The sequence below is a fragment of the Hippoglossus stenolepis genome, chromosome 13, assembly GCF_022539355.2.
Source record: "Hippoglossus stenolepis isolate QCI-W04-F060 chromosome 13, HSTE1.2, whole genome shotgun sequence".
In the NCBI taxonomy this organism is placed as follows: domain Eukaryota; kingdom Metazoa; phylum Chordata; class Actinopteri; order Pleuronectiformes; family Pleuronectidae; genus Hippoglossus; species Hippoglossus stenolepis.
Window position 1 is genome coordinate 1,035,766 of NC_061495.1, and position 19,825 is coordinate 1,055,590.

At 44.8% G+C, this 19,825-nt stretch overlaps 1 pseudogene; it reads right to left on the bottom strand.

The window, feature by feature from the left end:
• Positions 1-7,921: 7,921 nt before the first annotated feature.
• Positions 7,922-18,240, bottom strand: LOC124854610 (annotated as a pseudogene).
• Positions 18,241-19,825: the final 1,585 nt, after the last annotated feature.

Sequence of the window (19,825 nt, forward strand, 5' to 3'; positions counted from 1 at the left end):
AATGTTCATTCAACAGCAGAACAGGTGGTGTTTATGTTGGCGCTTGTGGTTTCCACTTAATCACTCCCCTCTATGATATACAGGAATGATGGGGAGTGATGAGCACATTGTAACTCCCAAAACTGCGCAAATTCGAGCCTGACGGTTGGATCGGCATCTGCTATAAGGCTATTCACTGCTACAAGGCACATTTTCTCCGTGCGCATTAACATGGAGAATATACTACTTAGTGACACTGCATAAGGTTAGAGGGGAATGTACTAATATAGAATGTGGATCTCGAAGGCTGCAACAGTGAATAACCAGCGGATCGAATGCTCAAAACCCAGCAAACGCACTATAGATTTGGTAATGAACAGAATTTTACATCGGGAACAGATATACACTTTATTCAGGTTTAAGGGGGCAGGAACTGAGACCTTTTGGCATGAATGTCCTCCTTATGGAACCCGGGACGAAGCAGTGGCGAGCATTTAATCTACGCCCAGGGATGGAGTGGTGGCAGGCAGATGTAGAGCTGCAGTCGCCGCTGCACCAATTAGTCAGAGTGAGGAGAGTAATGTTCGGGTGGTAGGCTACAGCCCGACTAGATCATGAAGTACAGTAGAAAACCAGGATCTCGGCCATGGTTTGCGCAACGGTGGTGAAGAGAGGCACAATCGATGGTTTGAAGGGTGATGCAGAATTTTGTTGGAAGAGAAGGGGTAGAAAGAAGCATTATTTTGCAGAATAAACATGTTTGATTTGAATCATCCTTGCTTTTAAATATAATGAGCACATGTAGCTTCTTTAGTGTTAAGCATCAAGAGTGAGGTCATGCTGGGGATCAAAGGCAAGAGATTCTAGTAGTCACTACACTTTAGAAAACCTAAAGAAAGCCATCAATAGGACAGTTTCCAGTATCGACCAAGCACGTGAAACAACCCCTGTCTTAACCTTAATAATTAAATTTGTGCACCAGTGCAGATAGGAAGTTCACTTGCCTGAGTGACGCGCCTTTTTGCCGCCAATGAGGATCAGCTGATGGAGGGATCTGTGAGGAGACTTTGGGAGGCTGGATCTGACATCTCATTTGGAACTGAATGCCCATACATAGCTTTATTACTTTGTGCTTTCAGGATTGCGATTCAAATGAGGGCATATTGACAGCAGCAACTCTAAATTTATGGCAGAGGACTGATGAGGAGGTTGGCGCAGTGGGCAAGAGTAGAAAATCAAGTTGAGTCATATGTTTTAATAGTGCTTTTGGCTAAACTAAGTCCTCGCGACAGGCAGGCAGGCAGGATCCCCGTAGGCTTGACGTGTTCAAACGACGATCATCTGATTGAACGGAGGTATGGAATGCTGGAGGGCTTGGCCTGGGGACAAATTATGAATTGAAATTTAAAACGCAGAAAGAGCGTCAAATACACGATCTTGCGCCCAGGAATATAGCTAGCCTCGAAGAATGAATATTGAGAACGCCTAACCAGGTTAAACGTGTCAGATGAGATTTTAATAGTTGATTGATGTTTTTGAGTGCCTTATTGATGATTTCATCATGCTGCACACAAGAACACTGCACCTGTTCTAGCCCAACCTTTCCCCACAGAGCAAGCCACTACGATGGGTGAGCCTATAAAGTGCTGTGGATTTGATCTGCCATTGAGGCAATGGATTTCAGTTGGCCAGACATCTGTGAACCATTCGTTATTATGCACCCTCTAAACCAACAGAAGGGGTGCATCGTAAAGAACTGATGGAATCTGAAGATTCCACGGTCATTATAAAAGAATGAAATACCATTCCATTCTTCATAGCAAGGACCAGAAGTGCAGATCTGACAACCTCATCTAGAACCACCTAGATCATTTAGATTTTGACCTGAATAAAGTCAATTCTATTAAGCGGACATGAGCGAATTGTGAAATTACGCATCGCGAAATTGAGGTGGCCTAATGAGATAAGATCTTTGAGTGATAATGGCATTAGTCGACTGAATTTAATAGTTGCTCTGGATGCGAGACAATTTGTCCAGGCAGAGATGCTGTACAGTAAGCTGCTGAGGGTTATACTGAGAAAATCCAGGCGGTGACGGTTTATTGCTTTCTTCTGAGAGAGGAACAATTCTAACTCATGAAAGGTTCCTACCGTGAGATGTTGGTAAAGCAGTGGTGATGAGGGAAAGTTCATGATCAGGAAATCGTCCAAAAGATGCAGTGACTCAACGGGAGCCTGTGTTTATTTATAAAGAATCCACATAGTGCTTCTGAGAGAGTAGTTAAAAATGGAGGGGCTACCGCGGCAACCTAATGTCAATTTAACGGAATAATAAAATCTTGAATTCCATTTAATGCAAAAAAAGGTTCCATTGAGAGGGGTGAAGGGGGAAGGACTTTGAAGGTATCGGTAATGTCGGCCTTCCTGCCATGCACCGGCTAATTTGCGAATTTAATCATCTGCATTGCATTGTCGATGAAGCGAATAAAGAAAAAGGGAAGTTCTTGGGGAATTAGGTTGTTTATACTGGGAATTGTAGAATTGTGAGGAGCTGAGAGGTCGAAGGATGAGACGCTTGTCATTTGAATATTTGTGGAGACTCCTTTATGGGGCTTACTCTGAAGATGGAAAGGGGGAAAGTTTGATAAGGGACCTATCATATATCCTTTTTAATCTCTTGTAATAGGAGTTCTTCTACCACTTGGCTCTTGCACGCAGATTGCAAAGCTTGCCAGATGGGGTCACTTGGGAGCCAGTACAACCAGCAAAATCCTTACTAAGCTGTGATTAGTGATCAACAAATCCTCTACTGGTGTGTTTTGACAGAGCCTTAGAGAGAGGCAGGACGTCTACAGAGTTGATGGATGCTTCATTTTTATTTCCCGATTCAGAGACTTGAGCCTTGGGACACAGAACGCAAGACTGTCTGCACACCAACTATATGCATGAATTTACAGGGTTTGAATATGTACAAACATTCCTTACTGAAGTTACAAAGTTGCTAAATTTAAGCCCGAGAATTGTACCCGTCGCCAGAAAGACGATAAATGAAGTGGATTGCTGGATAAATGGCTCGTTTGACCCATTTAACTTAGTTAATCAGTTGATTGTTAAACAGTTGATCAGTTGATCAGTTAAACAGTTTATCAGTGTTTGTGTTGAACTGTTTTTCTTCACACCTCTGATTGGGGGACACCAGTAGTGTGTGAAATAAACCTCCTGTGTCATAGTTATTAGGAGACACACTAATGGAGAGGAACATGTGTGTGTGTGTGTGTGTGTGTGTGTGTGTATGTGTGTGTATGTGTGTGAGAACCTATTCACCTTGTGTAAATCCATGAACTTTAAAGGACATAGCATGCCCATTTTACTACACAAGTTGATATGGTTCTCAGTCTTAATGAAATGTGTCTAACATACTTTTGTCGGTTGGGTTGGTAGACATGACAGATACCTACATTAACCTGTAGAAGCACTAATAAAGGGAATTTGCATGTTATGTCCTCTCTTTTAATGGATGTTGATTAAAAATACACCAGACATATTTAACCCTGTGCTGTCCCCTGCTTCCCGGCTGCTGGCCCTCACACAGCCCACCCCATAATAGGACGCACACGTAGCGCACAGACACGTGAGCAGCCCTTGCAGATGGGGACATTTGTTACACTCATGGTACACGGTGAGTTTTACAGTTCTTTTTCCTGGGAAAGGCATTCAGCACCCTTCTCCCCATTTACCCGAAGCGGGCTGCTGTTAGGGCTGCGGAGAGCCGATATTTGGTTTCAGCGCCGCAGTTTACCGAAGCTCTCAGCGGCGCGGCGCTTTTATAGCTCTTCACAACCGCGGACGCTGGCCCGTGCGGGGATGCGCCCCTTCGCATGGCGAACGGAGTCGACGAGCCTTTCCCAGCCGCTCCCAGGAACACTTTCCGCTTGTTCCGCTTTGCTCGCATCCAGTCTGCTGATCTCTCCATATCACGAAGGCGTTGTGAGGGTAGACGCTGAATGTTGTGAAAGACGATCAGGGCCAGCCGCCGTCATCCTCCTGCAGCTGTATCGCCCGATCACCTTTTGTTCAGGTTAGTCCACGCCTACCCTTGCTGCGTGTTAGTCCAGGACGATGACCGGCTCTCCCCCGCTGCCCGTGGTCGCCATGTCGGGCTTTGGTGCCGGGTGCTCAGGAGCACCACATTCCTGTTTTTCTTTGGGATGTAGACAGAAGAGTGGCGGCGTGAATGCGAACTTGGATGAGAACATCTCTCTTCCTTGACCAAGCGAGCAGCCCAGTCGGAGTTTGGCTTGTTCTTCGAACAGCATGACCACGGTGAGCTTCCTTCCAGGAGCTGCCACATGGGTTCGCAGGAGGTGGCGCACTGTCGACGGACGCCACGCACCGCGCAGTCCCTCCGCTACATCGAAAGCACCACCAAGAACTGTTCCATTTCTGGCGCCCGCGCCGCTTTCTGGGTGTGACTGGCATCTCTCTGTTGGATGGATTTCGTATCGCAGTGTGCCACCACGACTTGATCCCGCATTTCGCCGGTTTGCTGGGTGATGTACTGACGGAACGGATACACTGCCTAGGAGGCAAACAGAGGAGAAGAGATGAGAGGAGATGAGATGAGGACGAGATAGTAGCCGCTTATCTATAACATACAACATAACATAACATAAATATAACATAACTAATATAACATAATAATAATATTTTTAAAAGACTAACTTCAGTCTGAACCAGTTGCTCGTCCACGGTCACTTGGCCTGGTTGTAGAGTGCATGTGGCTGCGACACTCCACGCTGCCCCAGACCTCTCGCACGGCCGCCAATTCTGTCCGGTGGCTCGCCTCGCAAGGCCTCGCCTTGCGGCCGTCGAAGCGCAGCAGTCTGGAGTACGTGTGGAAGAGTTTCTTAGGGCATCGTGGCACCAATATAGCCCGGCCGCTCTCGGCGTCCCACAGGCTGCAAGTGCCTCGCCCCGACCTGTACACGCTCGCTAAGATCAGCAGCCCTACGGGTGCGTGCAGGTTTGTCTCGTCCATCCCTTTCCATTCGGCCACCGTATTTTCGACGACCCTCCTGATTCGTCATCTCCAGGATGATGTTCTCACTGGCCGGTGTGGATGAACAGGTGAACGCGAGGCCAGGTCACCGGTGCGGACGTCAAGGTGGATCGGGGCCCCGGTGGACCCTGGGCTTGGAGCCGCAGTAGAGGAGGAGGAGGGAGGAAAGGAGGAGGAGGAGGAGGAGGAGGGAGGGAGCAGGGCTCCTCCTCTCGGCCGTACGCCGAGGACCATGCTTCTGCTTGAGGGGAAGGTCTCCTCTTTTCCACGAGTCCGGTGGTGGTGGTGTCGCCGTGGTCTTGTCCTCCTTCTTCTTCTTCTTCCAAGGATGACGAATCTGCAGAAGCATCACCATCAATGTTGTTCCTGTCCCGCCCTGTCTCCGTCCTCTCTGTCTGCTTCTCTCGGTCTGCTTCTCCATCTCCTTGTCCGTCCGCTCTCGGTCTGGCTCTTTCGCCCCTCTTCGGTTCAGAGGATTGGTTGCTGGTGAATAGCTGCTGGAGAACCTGGTTCTCGGTGAAACGCTCTCTGACGCGACATCACATGGTCCGTGAGAGAGTGGTACACTGAGACTTACATGTGGAGTCTAATGTACCCCCCTGATTTCAAATTGGAATCAGGTATGGTCTAAATGACCTCAGAGCACTGGCAGCCTCTCTGGCCCAAATGACCCCTCCCATGACAATCGAATGACAACTACTGGTCTCATCATTCCAGGAGAGTTGGATAATGACAATCCTGGGTCACCCTAACCCTGACCTCCGACCGGCCAGGGCTCAGGCAAGATCACATGCACGCACTCACGCACGCACACACACACAGCTGCAGACACACACACACTTGTCACCTGACCCAGGAACAACACATGGGATAAAGGACTAATATTTATTTCTACAGCTCAGAATTACTCTTCAACCTGCTGGTCCTGGTTCTGACAGTTTCATTCAAAGTGACGCTAGAATGTCTCTGCTTCCCACTCACGGTGCTAAGAAGCAGATGTTTTGGGAAAGGGAGAATGAAAGAGGACATTTATAGAAACAGCTCAGACATCGTGTTTTTCTTCTGCAGCCGCATGGATGTGTGTCTTTGCCTCTACTGCCATCTAGCAAGTTGAGGAGAGTGAAGGCAGCATCATGTCAGTGTGATTCAAAGAGTCAAACAACAGCTCACATGTAAAAATGATGTCCCACTTTAATGTGAGGACACATCAGCCAGTGTTACTGAGACGACGCCAGCTTCATGTCCCCCGAGTCAGACGAGAAGACGAATATCACCACGCCCAAAACTTTATTCAAGATCGTCGTTGGATCGTACAGTAGACGTTAAATAAATGTTTGCAAAGATAGCTGTCATTTCAGCTCGCTCGCTCTCACTGATGTTCGGCCCAAGTGTTTGATCAGTTTGGTTTGAATGAGTTATTTGATGATATAAAATCTAAATATTGGTGTCTTATTGTTGGCTGCTCAAATGACCTTGTGAATGTAAAAACCCGAGCTCCATGGGTCCCTGCGGCTCCTGCAGTGAGGCGACAGCGCGTTGGCTTGACCAACGGGTGCAAACACGTCATCATCAGGCGGGAGTCCAGCGCTGACACGCAGCTTCATTCTCCAATCGGATTAGTTCTGCTTCAGAGGCTTCATGACGGAAACTTCAATATATCATATTCGATGAAACAACAGTCATCAACAATGATTCTAATGAGATTCATTCGTAGAGAACTTTTAACAGCTTGGATTCAGAGGATAAACACTCACACAAATACTAAATACATTTAAATTCATTGAGAGATGAAAGCGTTTCTAAAATAGAACATTTTCAGGAGGCATTAAAAAGCAGCAACAGATTATTTAACTGTTGTTTTATCGGTGTTCATCCTCCTGTTGTTAACGCTTGTGTTCCAGTTGTGTTTCAGCTGCTCTGAGGACGGATCTCGTTTCTTAACAATGAAAAGACGTACTGCTTCTTTTACATTCATTTAATTTTCCACAGTGGAACTAGCAGGTCGACACAACTCTACTACATGTACACATATTAAAACTTCCTTACATGATATATATGTAGATATAAAACAAATATATCAAGTAGACTTAACAACCACATAGAATTTGAGTATATATTGAAATATATGTCAAGCCCATAAAAATAATATGTGTTTGTACATATTAATAAATAAAATCAGGATATGTATATATATATCCATCAGATAATATATGCAAAATAATTCTAAATAGGGCTGACATATAGATATATGTCAATAACATTATTTTCCTTTAGATATGTGTACTGTTAAGCAGAAACTCAAGATGTATTCTGAAGTGGTACAACAAACATACATGTTTAATATAACGTGTGCATATAATACATGCCAATATTGTGACATATATATGTAATACATATATATATGTATCCCACATTCCAACAATAAATGTTAATATTATGTATATAAATATTAAAAGATATAGCTGTATGTTTAAAATCAAAATAAAAACACATATCAGCACGTGTCATTTGTAAAGTAATGATGTTTTAATAAACTTACAATATAATTCAGACAAATACTATATGTCATCACATCATATAACCACAACAAATATTTGTCATATAAATATTTTTCATATATACCTACTATATGTTGAAAACATATATTGTGTGATAAAGAAAAATATACTACACATGAATCCATGAGAGCAATATAAGTGAAAACAACACATTTATAGGTAATATATAATATTTACACATATATTTACATGTGTGTGTGTTTGCTGGTTGAACTCGCCATTTCTGCTTTCACAAAGGTTTTCATCACAGAGGAAAAAGGGACTGATGAAACATGGTTAAAACGATTTTTCATATTCTGGACACATTCTGTGAACAGCAGAACCTCTACAGGACGCTGGCCTGACAGGAATCAGGCTGCAGGATCTGAAGATTGACACATGGTTACTGCCTTCGAACCAGGGGTAGAACAATGTGATGAGTGGGTTGAGACAAGAGTTAAAGTAGAAGAGGAAAATCACAAAGGAGCCAGAGAAGGAATTGAGCAGGTGCTCTCCTGCCAGAGAAACTCCGTAATATGGATAGAAACAAAGAGAAAGATTTGGCAGGGACGAGGACACCGTATTCTGGCTGCTTTCAGCTCCGACCTCCAGGATCACGGTCGCCAGAGCCGCAGCGTGACGCCTGTGACGTGGAGCGCAGATCGCACGGGCCTGAGATACCGCTGCCACCATAAACACCCTCGTGTACAGAACCACGATCACAGTGATGGGAATAACGAAGGTCAGGACCAGGTCCACGGCTCCGTAACATAACCAATGACGATCAGACATTCTCCGTAGCAGGAGTTGAGCTCGCCCGGACGCATCAGGTCGTCCTTCACGAGATGCTGTTGTAGAAACAGAGCCGAGCCAACACGCACACACACACTTGACTTCCTCAGTGACTCTGGTCCCAGAACGAGAGGGTCACAAATGGCCACTTAGCGGTCGATAGATATCAGCACCATGTCTCCGACTGAGGCCGAGGTGACAACAGAACGACACACAGTTATAGAGAACACACCAGATCCCCTTGGCAGGAACTGTGCAGGACCACATCTCTGAGGATTTCTCCGGGCATCAGCAGGAGGCCCAATGAAATCTGAGACGCCAGAGAGAGGAGGAGGATGTTAAGGGAGTGTGGAGCTGCCTGGAGAGAGAGAGAGAGAGAGAGAGAGAGAGAGAGAGAGGGAGAGAGAGAGAGAGAGAGAGAGAGAGAGAACATTCATCCAACAGGAGCAAAGCACAAACAACGGATCTGCCTCTTGCCTATAATGTGAATAAAGTAAAGATCAAATCAGATGGGACTCGTGTTCTGCTTAAAGTGGAGATGGCGATGACGCAGCAGGTTGAGAGCCACTCGTGAACACGGACACCGAGCACGAAACCACGGCTTCGGGCCAGGTGGAGGTGGGCCTCTGCAGGAGGTGTTGGTGTGAAGTGGAAAGCAGAAAAGCTGCGCCTGGCCCTCCATTCAGAGCTTCCCTGGTTACCTCCCTGTAACTGCCTCTCTACAGCTTCAATTTATCCTCCCTGCCCTCTCTCGCCGGTTGGATCTCCTGACGTCCCTCGCCTCCATCTCTGAGGGATGCTCCACTGTTCACAGCAGGAAGACAGAAAACAAATAGAGCTATCACATTCTGGTTGTTTTCCAGATTCATACAAAGCCTCTTGACTTTGACCAACAATGTAATCACTTACCTTTGAGGGAAAATCAGTCAAAAGTCAGCTTATCAGTTTCATCAGTTAATCAGTTAACGAAGTTTAATCGTGTTAATCAGTTTATCAGTTAAACAGTTAATCGTCTAGCTAGACAACTCACGTTTGAATGTTTATTCAACAGTAGAACAGGTTTAGTGTTTGGATGCCCAGGCTCCGACTTAATCACTCCCCCACATGATACACAGGAATGATGGGAGTGATGAGCTAATACTGTAACTCCCCAAACTGGCAAGAATTGAGCCTGGCTTTGTTGATCGGTATTCGCTATGTGTGCGCTTCATTCGCCGCCTTTTTAAGGGTATTATCTCCGTTGGCGCATTGGCTCATGAGAATATATACTACTGAAAGGATGACTTTGTGAGTGGCTGTTTAGAGGAACAAAAATTACCATGTGAATGTGGATCCTCGAAGCATGTAACAGTGAATAACCAGCGGATCGAATGCTCTAAACTCAGCAACTACCAGATTTGCAATGAACAGAATTTTACATCGGAACAGATATACACTTTATTCAGGCTTCAAGGGGGCAGGAACTCATGATCTTTGCATGCAGAAGGTTCCCAGGAACTCGGGACGAGCGTTGATGCAGAGGATGACCTGCTGCCCAGGGATTTAAGAGTGCGTAGGTAGATGTAGAGCTGCAGTCGCTGCTGCACCAATTTCCAATGAGTGAGGAGAGTAATGTTCGGGCAGGCCATAGCCCGACCAGACTATGAAGCATAGTAGAAACCAGGAATCATGGGTTTGCGGCCATCGGTGGTGAAGAGAGGTGCACCGATGGGTTTGGAAGCCGTGTGATGCAGAAATTTTGTCATGGAAGAGAAGGGGCAGAAAGAAGTGTATTATTTTGTGCAATGTAAATTAGAGTGCCTTTGACTAAATCTATCCGCTTTAAATACACTGAGCATGTGCCTTCAGTGTTACATCAGAAAGAGTGAGGTCATGCTGGGGATCAAAGGCAGACCTTGTAGTGTATTCACCACACCTTGAAAAACCAAAGAAAGCCATCACAGACAGTTTCCAGCATTGAATCAAGTACGGTGAAACAACCCTGTCTTTAACCTTAATACACACAATTTGTGCACCAGTGCAATAGTGAGGGAAGTTCTTTGGTCTTTGCTCTGGAGGACGTGGCCTTTTAAGGCCATTGAGGATCAGCTGATGAGGATTCGTGGAGGAGACTTTGGGAGGCTGGATCTTGACATCTCATTTGAAACTGAATGCCTGCTAGCATAGCTTAATACTTTGTGCTTCAGATTATGGATTCAAATGAGTACACGATGAAAGCACAAACTACCAAATTTTTGCTGGTAGAGGACTGATGAGGAGGCTGGGTAAAGGAAGAGAAAACCAAGCTGAGTCATATGTTTTAATAGTGCTTTTGGCTAAAGTAAGTCTCATGTATTTCGAGGGCAGTGTGCAGCAGATCCTGTAGGCTGGACGTGTTCAAATGATGATCATCTGATTGAACGAGGGCATGAAATGCCAGAGGTTTGCTCGGGACAAATTGCTGGAATTGAAATTCTGAACGAGAAAGAAGGCCACAGCATGATTTGGTGCCCAGGAATATAGCTAGTCAAGAATGAAGTTATTGAGAACGCCAACCAGGTTAAACGTCAGACAGAGATTATTATTATCGATGTTTGAGCGCTGTTATTGATATGATTTCACCGTTGCTGCATTGTCACAGAACACGGTAATTTGCTCTCTCAGCCCAACTTTGAATCATTTAATATGTAGTTCCATTGAGAGGGTGAAGTGGAAGGACTTTGAAGGCACGGGTAATGTCAGTTTTCCTAGCCATGCACCGACACCTGCCAACTTAATCATCTGCATTGCGTTGTCGATGGAAGCGAGAATAAAGAAAAGGGTCTTTTTGGGACTAGGGTCATTTATACTGGGAATTGTAGAATTGTGAGGAGCGAGAGGTCGATGATGAGACGCTTTTTTATTTGAATATTTCCTGGTGGCGACTCCCTATGGGGCTTACTCTGAAGATGGAAAGGGAGTTTGACAGTGACTCATCATATATCCTTTTACCCTTGTAATAGAGCTCTTCTACCACTTCTGGCTTGGTATGCAGATTGCAAGTTTTGTACAGGGTCACTTTGGGGAGCCAGCATAAACTCAAGGTAACTTTGGACTGTCAGGATTAGGTGATTAATAAATCCTCTACCTCCTGGGTGTTTTGACAGAGCCTTAGAGAGAGCAGGGACGTTCACGGGAGTTGATGGATGCTTCATTTTTATTTCCTGATTTTTGCAGGACGGAGCTCTCCTGGACACAGAACGTGGTGATCAGTCTGCACACCAACTACATATATGCATGAATTTACAGTTTGATATGTACAAAACATTCTCATTGAAGCATGTGCTGTTAAATTTAAGCCTGAGAATTGTACCTGTCGCCGTAATGATGGATAAATGAAGTGGACGCTGGATGTTTGGCCTGGAGGCTGAGATCTTGAGGAAGACAATTCTTGTATTTATAACGCTTAGGGAGACGACTTGGGCTTCTCGAGGAGGGACAGATGGATGCCCCGGCGGATGAATGTGTTCTGGTAAGCCTTCTGCTTTTTTGATGGCATATTGTCGGCGGTTTAAAGAGAGGATGGTGGAGCACTGCCATTTTGCTGGAGCTTTGCCTTTACCTTTGGAGGAGCGCTGACTGATTGTCGGCGCTTGAGCTGCGTGCGCGTCATCAGTCGATTATCTGAGTCAAAAGGTAATCGAAGAGTTCTCGGTTGAGGCCAGCTGGAACTGAAATCTTACGGCTACAATTTTTCCAAATGCAGGAATGGGCCACCCGGCGACGCTGGCGTGGTGACGGAGTCACGCTGACGTTGGGTGTCAGAATCGTTTCTGATTGAACTGACAGGAGGGACCCTGGGTTTCAGGGGGATGAGTCCCACGCCTTCCTCTGAGGACTGAGCTCATTCTCAGAATCAGAGATGGAAAAGAGACATGGCGATCGACAGAACCAGGAGGTAGGATAAATGCAACTTATAAAGTAAGTATGCTGGAAACGCTGAGACATTGTCTGTGATACTGCGTAGTAGTTAGGGAAGCAGAGAGAGGGATGGAATTTCTGCTTAAATAGACCGCTTAATGAGGTGGATGAGTACTGTAGATGGTAGTGGCGAGGTGGAAGTGTGTCAGTGATGGATGTGCGTCATATGAAGTGTGTCAAGTATGATGTATGTCACATGATGAGTGTCACATGATGTATGTCACATGAAGTGTGTCACATGATGTAAGGGAGTCACATGGAAGTAGAACATGATGACATTACATGACAGGCTGTCATATGATGAGTGTCACACGATTGAAACAGCGCAGCCTGAGCCCTGCCAGAACCAGCCTGCCGCGCCGCTCCATTTCTAATCAGCTGATCAAAGCACCAAATGACCAGTGACCAAGTTATTCAGTTTATCAGTTAATCAGTTTATCAGTTTATCAGTTAATCAGTTAATCTAAGTGAATGTTTTGACAGAATTTTGGGGACAAACTGAAACCTCCAAAAGAAATTTGTTTTTCCTCATTCAATATTCTCAACTAACTAACTATGTATTTATATATTTATATATATATACAACCTATTTACAACTTTGTTAGTAATATTTCATAAACTTCATTCTCATCTTGACAAAAATTACGTCAAATGAAAAAAGCCAATGGTTCAGCAGTTGTTGCATCAGGTGTTGCTGCTGTTGCATTTTGTGCTCAGGAAGCTGAACTGTTTTTCACACCCCGATTATGACACCAGGTGAATAAACCTCCTGTGTCATAGTCATTAGGAGACACTAATGGAGAGGAACATATGTGTGTGTGTGTGTGTATGTGTGTGTGTGTGTGTGTGTGTGTGTGTGTGAGAGAACTGGACTGACTTTGGTGCAAATCCATGAACTTTGATTTCTAAGAGATGACGTAATGGATGCTGATTAAAAATACACTAGACATATTTAACCCTGGGTCCCTGCTTCCCCGGCCAAGCTGGCCCCCATAGCCTAATTTCCTATAATAGATGCAATAATGAATGAATAGGACACGTTGAGCAGCCCTGCAGGATGCATTTGTTACACCCATGCACACGGTGAGCTTTATAGTCCTTTTTCCTGGGGTATATTCGACACTCTTCTTCATCACGCCGCGAGCGGCCAAGGCAGGGCGGCGGAGGAGGCCGACGCTCGCCGAGCGGCCGTGAGTCAACAGCTCTGTGCGCGCGCGCTTTTACAGCCTTCACAACTGCTGGCGGACGCGGGTCTGCAGCGGAGCGCGCCCTTCGTGTTACGAACGGAGCCAGAGAGCCTTTCCCAGCCGCCTAGGAACACCCTCCGCTTTGTTCCGCTTCTGCCCGGCATCCAGTCTGCTGATCTCTCTCCATATCATGTGCATATGCCAGGCAGAGACGTCGAGAATGTTGTGAAAGACGCATCAGGGCCCCAGCCATGCCATCCTCCCGCAGCTGCACGCTCCGATCACCTTTGTCTAGGTTGTCCACGCCACCTTGTTATGGTTAGTCCAGACGATGACCGGCTTCGCCCCGCGGTTGCTGATGTCGGCCCTAGGTGCCGTGGTGCTTCAGGAGTAATTCTACATTCTGCTTTTGGGAATAGTAGAGCACAGAGCGGTAGGCGTGAATGCGTAATCTCTGGATGAGAACACCTCTCTTCTCGACCGCGAGCAGCCTGCTCGGGAGCTGGCTTTGTTCTTCCGAATAGTGCCAACACGGTGAGCCTTCCCCAGGAGCTGGGCCGCGCAGTTCAGAGGTGGGGTAATTGTCGCACGTGACATTACGCATCAGGCAGTCCTCCGAGATCGAGCACTACTTGCACCCCTTTGGTTCTGCTTAAGGCCCATTAAGCCTGCACACTTGCATCTTCCAAGCGTAGCTTGATTTCGATCGCAGGCTACCTACGACTTGGATCCCGTATTTCGCCGGCTTGGCATGTAACACGGAACGGACACTGCTCAGGGAGAAACAGGAGGAGAAGAGATGAGAGGAGATGAGACAGAGGACGAGGACCAGCAGCCATATCTAGCAGCAACATAACATAACATAACATAATATAACATAATATAACACACCAATATAATTCACATAACATAATAATATAAAAAAAAGACACCTTCTGAACGGAACGAAGAGCCTGGCCCACGGCTACTTCGGGGCCTCAAGTTGTAGAGGGGTAGCTGCACGCCCCACGCGCCCCACTGCAGACGGCCGCCAATTTGTCCGTGGCTCGCCCTGTATGCCTGGCTCATGTCGCTGGCGCAGCAGTCTGGAGTACGTGGTGGAAGAGTTTTAGGGCATCGTGGCACGAAATATCGCCCGGCCGCTCTCTGCCTCCTACAGGCTGAGTGGCGGCCTCACTTAGACCTGCACACGCCCGCTAAGATCAGCAGCCCTACGCAGGCGCGCAGGCTCGGTCTTTGGCCCATCCCTTCCATTCGTCATCGCATTTCATCACTTATCCATACCCTGATGAGCTCTACCGCTGGAAACAATGATGGTAAATTTGAAATAAATTTTTTTAGCTTGGGAATCGCAAAACCAGTGAAATCCTCGAGCTTTGTCAGCAGCAGAGCAGAGGAAGAGGAGGAGGAGGAGGAGGTGGAGGAGGAGTAGTCTTCCTGCTGTAGCTTGGAGGACTATGTTATTTCCTGCTTGAGGGGAGGTCTCTTCCACTTCCAGTCCGGTGGTGGAAGCGCTGGTCTTGTCCTCCTCTTCTTCCAGGTGACTAATCTGCAGAAGCACTTCACCCATCAACAGGTCACACTGGCTGGTTTGCCTTTCAGCCTTCTTCTATCGCTTGCTGACTCTCGCTCTCTGTCTCCGTCTCCCGTCTGCTTCTCGTCTGCTTCTCCATCTCTGTCCGCCTGCCTGCTTCATTTTTCATGCCCTTCGCCTCAGAGGATGGTTTCTCTGCTGGGAGAATATTGCTGGAGAACCTGTTCTGGTGAAATGCTTCTGATACATCGTATATGGTCCGGGAGAGAGTGGCACACTGAGACTTATATGTGGGTCTAATGTACCCCTGATTTCAATTGAATTCAGGTGTGGGTCTAAATGACCCCACAGAGTACCACACTTCCTGGGTCTAAATGAAATCTCCTCCTATGACACCGAGAATGACAATCCATTGGTCTCACTACTCCCAGAGAGTTGGATCATGACACCTGGCCTAACCCCGACTGGCCAGGGCTTGGGCGCATGATCACATGCACGCACGCTAATTCACGCACGCACACACACACACACACAGACACACACTTGGGTCAATTCTGACCCAGGAACAATATTATGGATAAAGTGACTAATATTTATTTTCACAGCTCAGAATTACTCTTCAACCTGCTGGTCCTGGTTCTGACAGCTCTTCAGTGATTAGAATGTCTCGTTCCCTAATTACTAAAGCAAAGCAGATGCTTTGGGAAAGTGGAGAATGAAAGAGGACATTTGCTGTGAAACAGTCAGACATCAGTGGGTTTTTCCTGCAGCTGCATGGATGTGTTCTTGCTCTTACTGCCATCTAGTGCTGGGAGTATAGATAAGGCAGTATCATGTCAGTGTGGACTAAAGAGTCAAACAACAGCTCATACACAAAATGATGTCCTACTTCTAATATGTGGAGGACACATCACGCCAGTGTTATTGAGATTTACGCTCGCTTTCATGTCCCTTTAGCTGGGATTAAACACTAATATTACCACGCCCAAAAAACTTTATTCAAGATCGCTGTTGGGATCGGTACAGTAGACGCAACAAAATGTTTAAAGATGTTTTGCTATTTCAGCTGCTTCTCGCTCTCTACTGATGTTCGCCCAAGTGTTTCGATCAGCTCTGGTTTGAATGAAAGCCATTTGGATGATATAAAATTCAAATATTGGTGTCTTATTGTTGAAGCCGGCTCAAATGACCGTATCGTAAAACCCGAGCTCCATGGGTCCCTGCGGCTCCGGCAGTGAGGCTTACAGCGTGTTATTGATCAACGTAGCAACATGTCATCATCAGGCGGAGTCCACGCCGACACGAGTTCATTCTCTCCCAATCGATTGTAGTTCTGCTTCAGAGGCTTCATGACGGAAACTTCCTTTGTTACATCACAGCCCGATGAAACAACAGTTATCAACAATGATTCTAATGAGACCTTATTCGTAGAGAACTTTTTTATTGAAGTGATTCACAGGAGGATAAACATCTGTAATATAAATACAAATACATTTTAAATTCCATTGAGAGATGAAAGTTGCTTTAAAATAGAACATTTTCAGGAGGCATTAAAAAAGCAGTAAATAGATTATTTAACTGTTGCCTTATTTGAATATCCTCCTGTTGTTAAGACGCTTGGTGTTCCAGCTGTGTTTCAGCTGCTCTGAGGACGGATCCTCGTTCTAAGACAATGAAAAGACGGTTCGCTTCTTTACATTCATTTAATTCTCCCACAGTGGAACCAGCAGGCCGACACAACCTCTAATACATGCACATTATTATTAAACTTCCTTATATTGATAGAAAGGTGATATGTGTAAAATAAAATATATCACATACACAAACTATTAGAATTTACATATACAAATATATGTTGCTTCCATATAAAATATGTTTGTATTATGACATAAATAAAATCATATATGTATATATATAGACCATCGATAATATATAAAATAATTTAAATAGGGGCTGATATATAGGATATATGTTTTGCCTAATATTTATTTTTCTTAGATATGTACACGTTTAAGAAACCGCACGTATCTTAAGGTATGAATAACAAACATGTTTAACATACCGTATGGTAATATATGCTTAATATTACATATGTTGCATATATATATATATACATGTATCCTACATCCCAACAATAAATGTTAATTTTGGCGTTTATAAATATTAAAGATACACATGTATGTTTAAATGAAAAGAAAAACAATATATCGCTACTGCGTCATTTTGTAAAAGTAAATGATGTTTTAATAAACTTATTAATATAATTCAGATAAAATACTATATGTCATCATATCACATAACCACAACAAATATTTGAAACATAGAATATTTTTCATATATACCATGAGAAAAGTTGAAAACATATATTAGGTATATGAAAATATACCACATGAATCCATGAGGATGAATATATGAAAACAACACATTTATAGGTAACATATAACATTTCATATTATTATGTTTATATATGTGTGTGTTTGCCGCTGAACCTTCGTCATTCTCTGCTCGTCAGTGTTTTCTAATACAGAGGAAAAGGGACTTTGATGAAACATAGTTTAAAACGATTTTTCATATCTGATTATCTGCAAAGTCAAGCAGAACCCTCCAAGCAGGACGTTGGTCTGATAGTGAACCAGTTGTGATCCAAGACTGATAAGTGTCACTGCCTTTCGAACCAGGGTGAACAATGCGTAAGATGAATGGGTTGAGACAAGAGTTAAAGTAGTGGAAGAGAACATCACAAAGATCGAGAGAAATTTGCAGGCGCTCTGCTAGAGAAACCCGCAATATGGACAGAAGACAAGAGAAAGATGAGGACGAGGATAACACAGAGTTTTGGCCACAGCCCACCTCCTATTCCACGGCCCATTGAGAGGCTGCAGCGTGGATGCTCAGACGTGCAGCGATTTGTGACGGGCCTGAGACACGCCACCGACAAACAACCCTTGTACAGAACCACGCATCACAGTGATGGGAACAACTGGCACAGATCAGTCTAATGGGCTCTCAATATAACCAATGACTTATCAGACATTCTCCGTAGCAGGAGTTGAGCCTGCCCGGACGTATCAGGTCGTCCTTCATGCAGAGGCTGTTGTAGAAAACAGAGACGAGCCAACACGCACACACACACACACTTTGACTCTCCCTCAGTGACTCTGGTCCCGTAACGCAGAGGGTCACAAACACGATGTCGACAGACATCAGCACCATGTCTCCGACTGAGGCTGAGGGACATGAACGATACATAAATACAGAGAGAAGACATCAGATCCCCCTTTAGAAACCAGTAGCAGGACCCCCTTCATGAGATTTCTCCGGCATCAGCAGGAGGCCCACGAGTAAATCTGAGAGCCAGAGAGAGGAGGAGACAGGGAGTGTGGAGCTGCCTGGAGAGAGAGAGAGAACATCTATCCAACAGAGCAAAGAACAAACAACGGATCTGCCTCGTCTATAATGTGAATAAAGTAAAGATCAAATCAGATGGACTTTGTGTTCTTGCCTAAGTGGGAGGATGAGGATGATGATTTAGTAGGTTGAGAGCCACCGTGAACACTTTGATTAATTTTAGGGAATAAACTACTCTAAGCCAGGCCAGGTGGGAGGTGGGCTCTGCAGGAGGTGTTGATGAAGTGGAGCAGAGCTGCGCCTGCCCTCCATCTTCAGAGCTCCCTGGGTTACCTCCTGTAACTGCCTCTCTTACAGCTTCAATTTATCCTCTGCTCTCTCTCGCCGGTTGGACCCTGACGTCCTCGCTCTCCATCTCTGAGGGACGCCCTTCTACTACTCCAGCAGAAGAGCAGAAACAACAGAGCTATCACATTCTGCTGTTTCAGATTCAGTATAAAGCTCTTGACTTTGACCAATGAAAATGTAATCACTTCACCTTTGAGTGAAAAACTGCAAGTGAAAAATCAGTTAATCAGTTAATCAGTTGATCAGCTGATCAGTTAATCGAAGCCAAACAGCGAAATGCCGATCAGTTGAACAGTTGATCAGCAGTTAAACAGTTAATCAGTTAAACAGTTAATCAGTTAAACAGTTAATCAGTTGATCAGTTAATCAGTTGAACAGTTGATCAGTTGATCAGTTGATCAGTTAATCAGTTGAACAGTTGATCAGTTGATCAGTTGATCAGTTAATCAGTTCAACAGTTGATCAGTTGATCAGTTGATCAGTTAAACAGTTGATCAGTTGATCAGTTATGTTAATCAGTTAATCAGTTAATCAGTTAAACAGTTGATCAGTTAAACAGTTGATCAGTTGATCAGTTGATCAGTTAATCAGTTAAACAGTTGATCAGTTGATCAGTTAATCAGTTAATCAGTTGATCAGTTAATCAGTTAATCAGTTAAACAGTTGATCAGTTGATCAGTTGATCAGTTAATCAGTTAAACAGTGAATCAGTTAATCAGTTAATCAGTTAATCAGTTGATCAGTTGATCAGTTGATCAGTTGATCAGTTAAACTGTTGATCAGTTGATCAGTTGATCAGTTGATCAGTTGATCAGTTATCAGTTGATCAGTTAATCAGTTGATCAGTTGATCAGTTAATCAGTTAAACAGTTGATCAGTTGATCAGTTGATCAGTTAATCAGTTAAACAGTTGATCAGTTGATCAGTTGATCAGTTAATCAGTTAATCAGTTGATCAGTTAATCAGTTAAACAGTTGATCAGTTGATCAGTTGATCAGTTAATCAGTTGATCAGTTGATCAGTTAATCAGTTAAACAGTTGATCAGTTGATCAGTTGATCAGTTAATCAGTTCAACAGTTGATCAGTTGATCAGTTGATCAG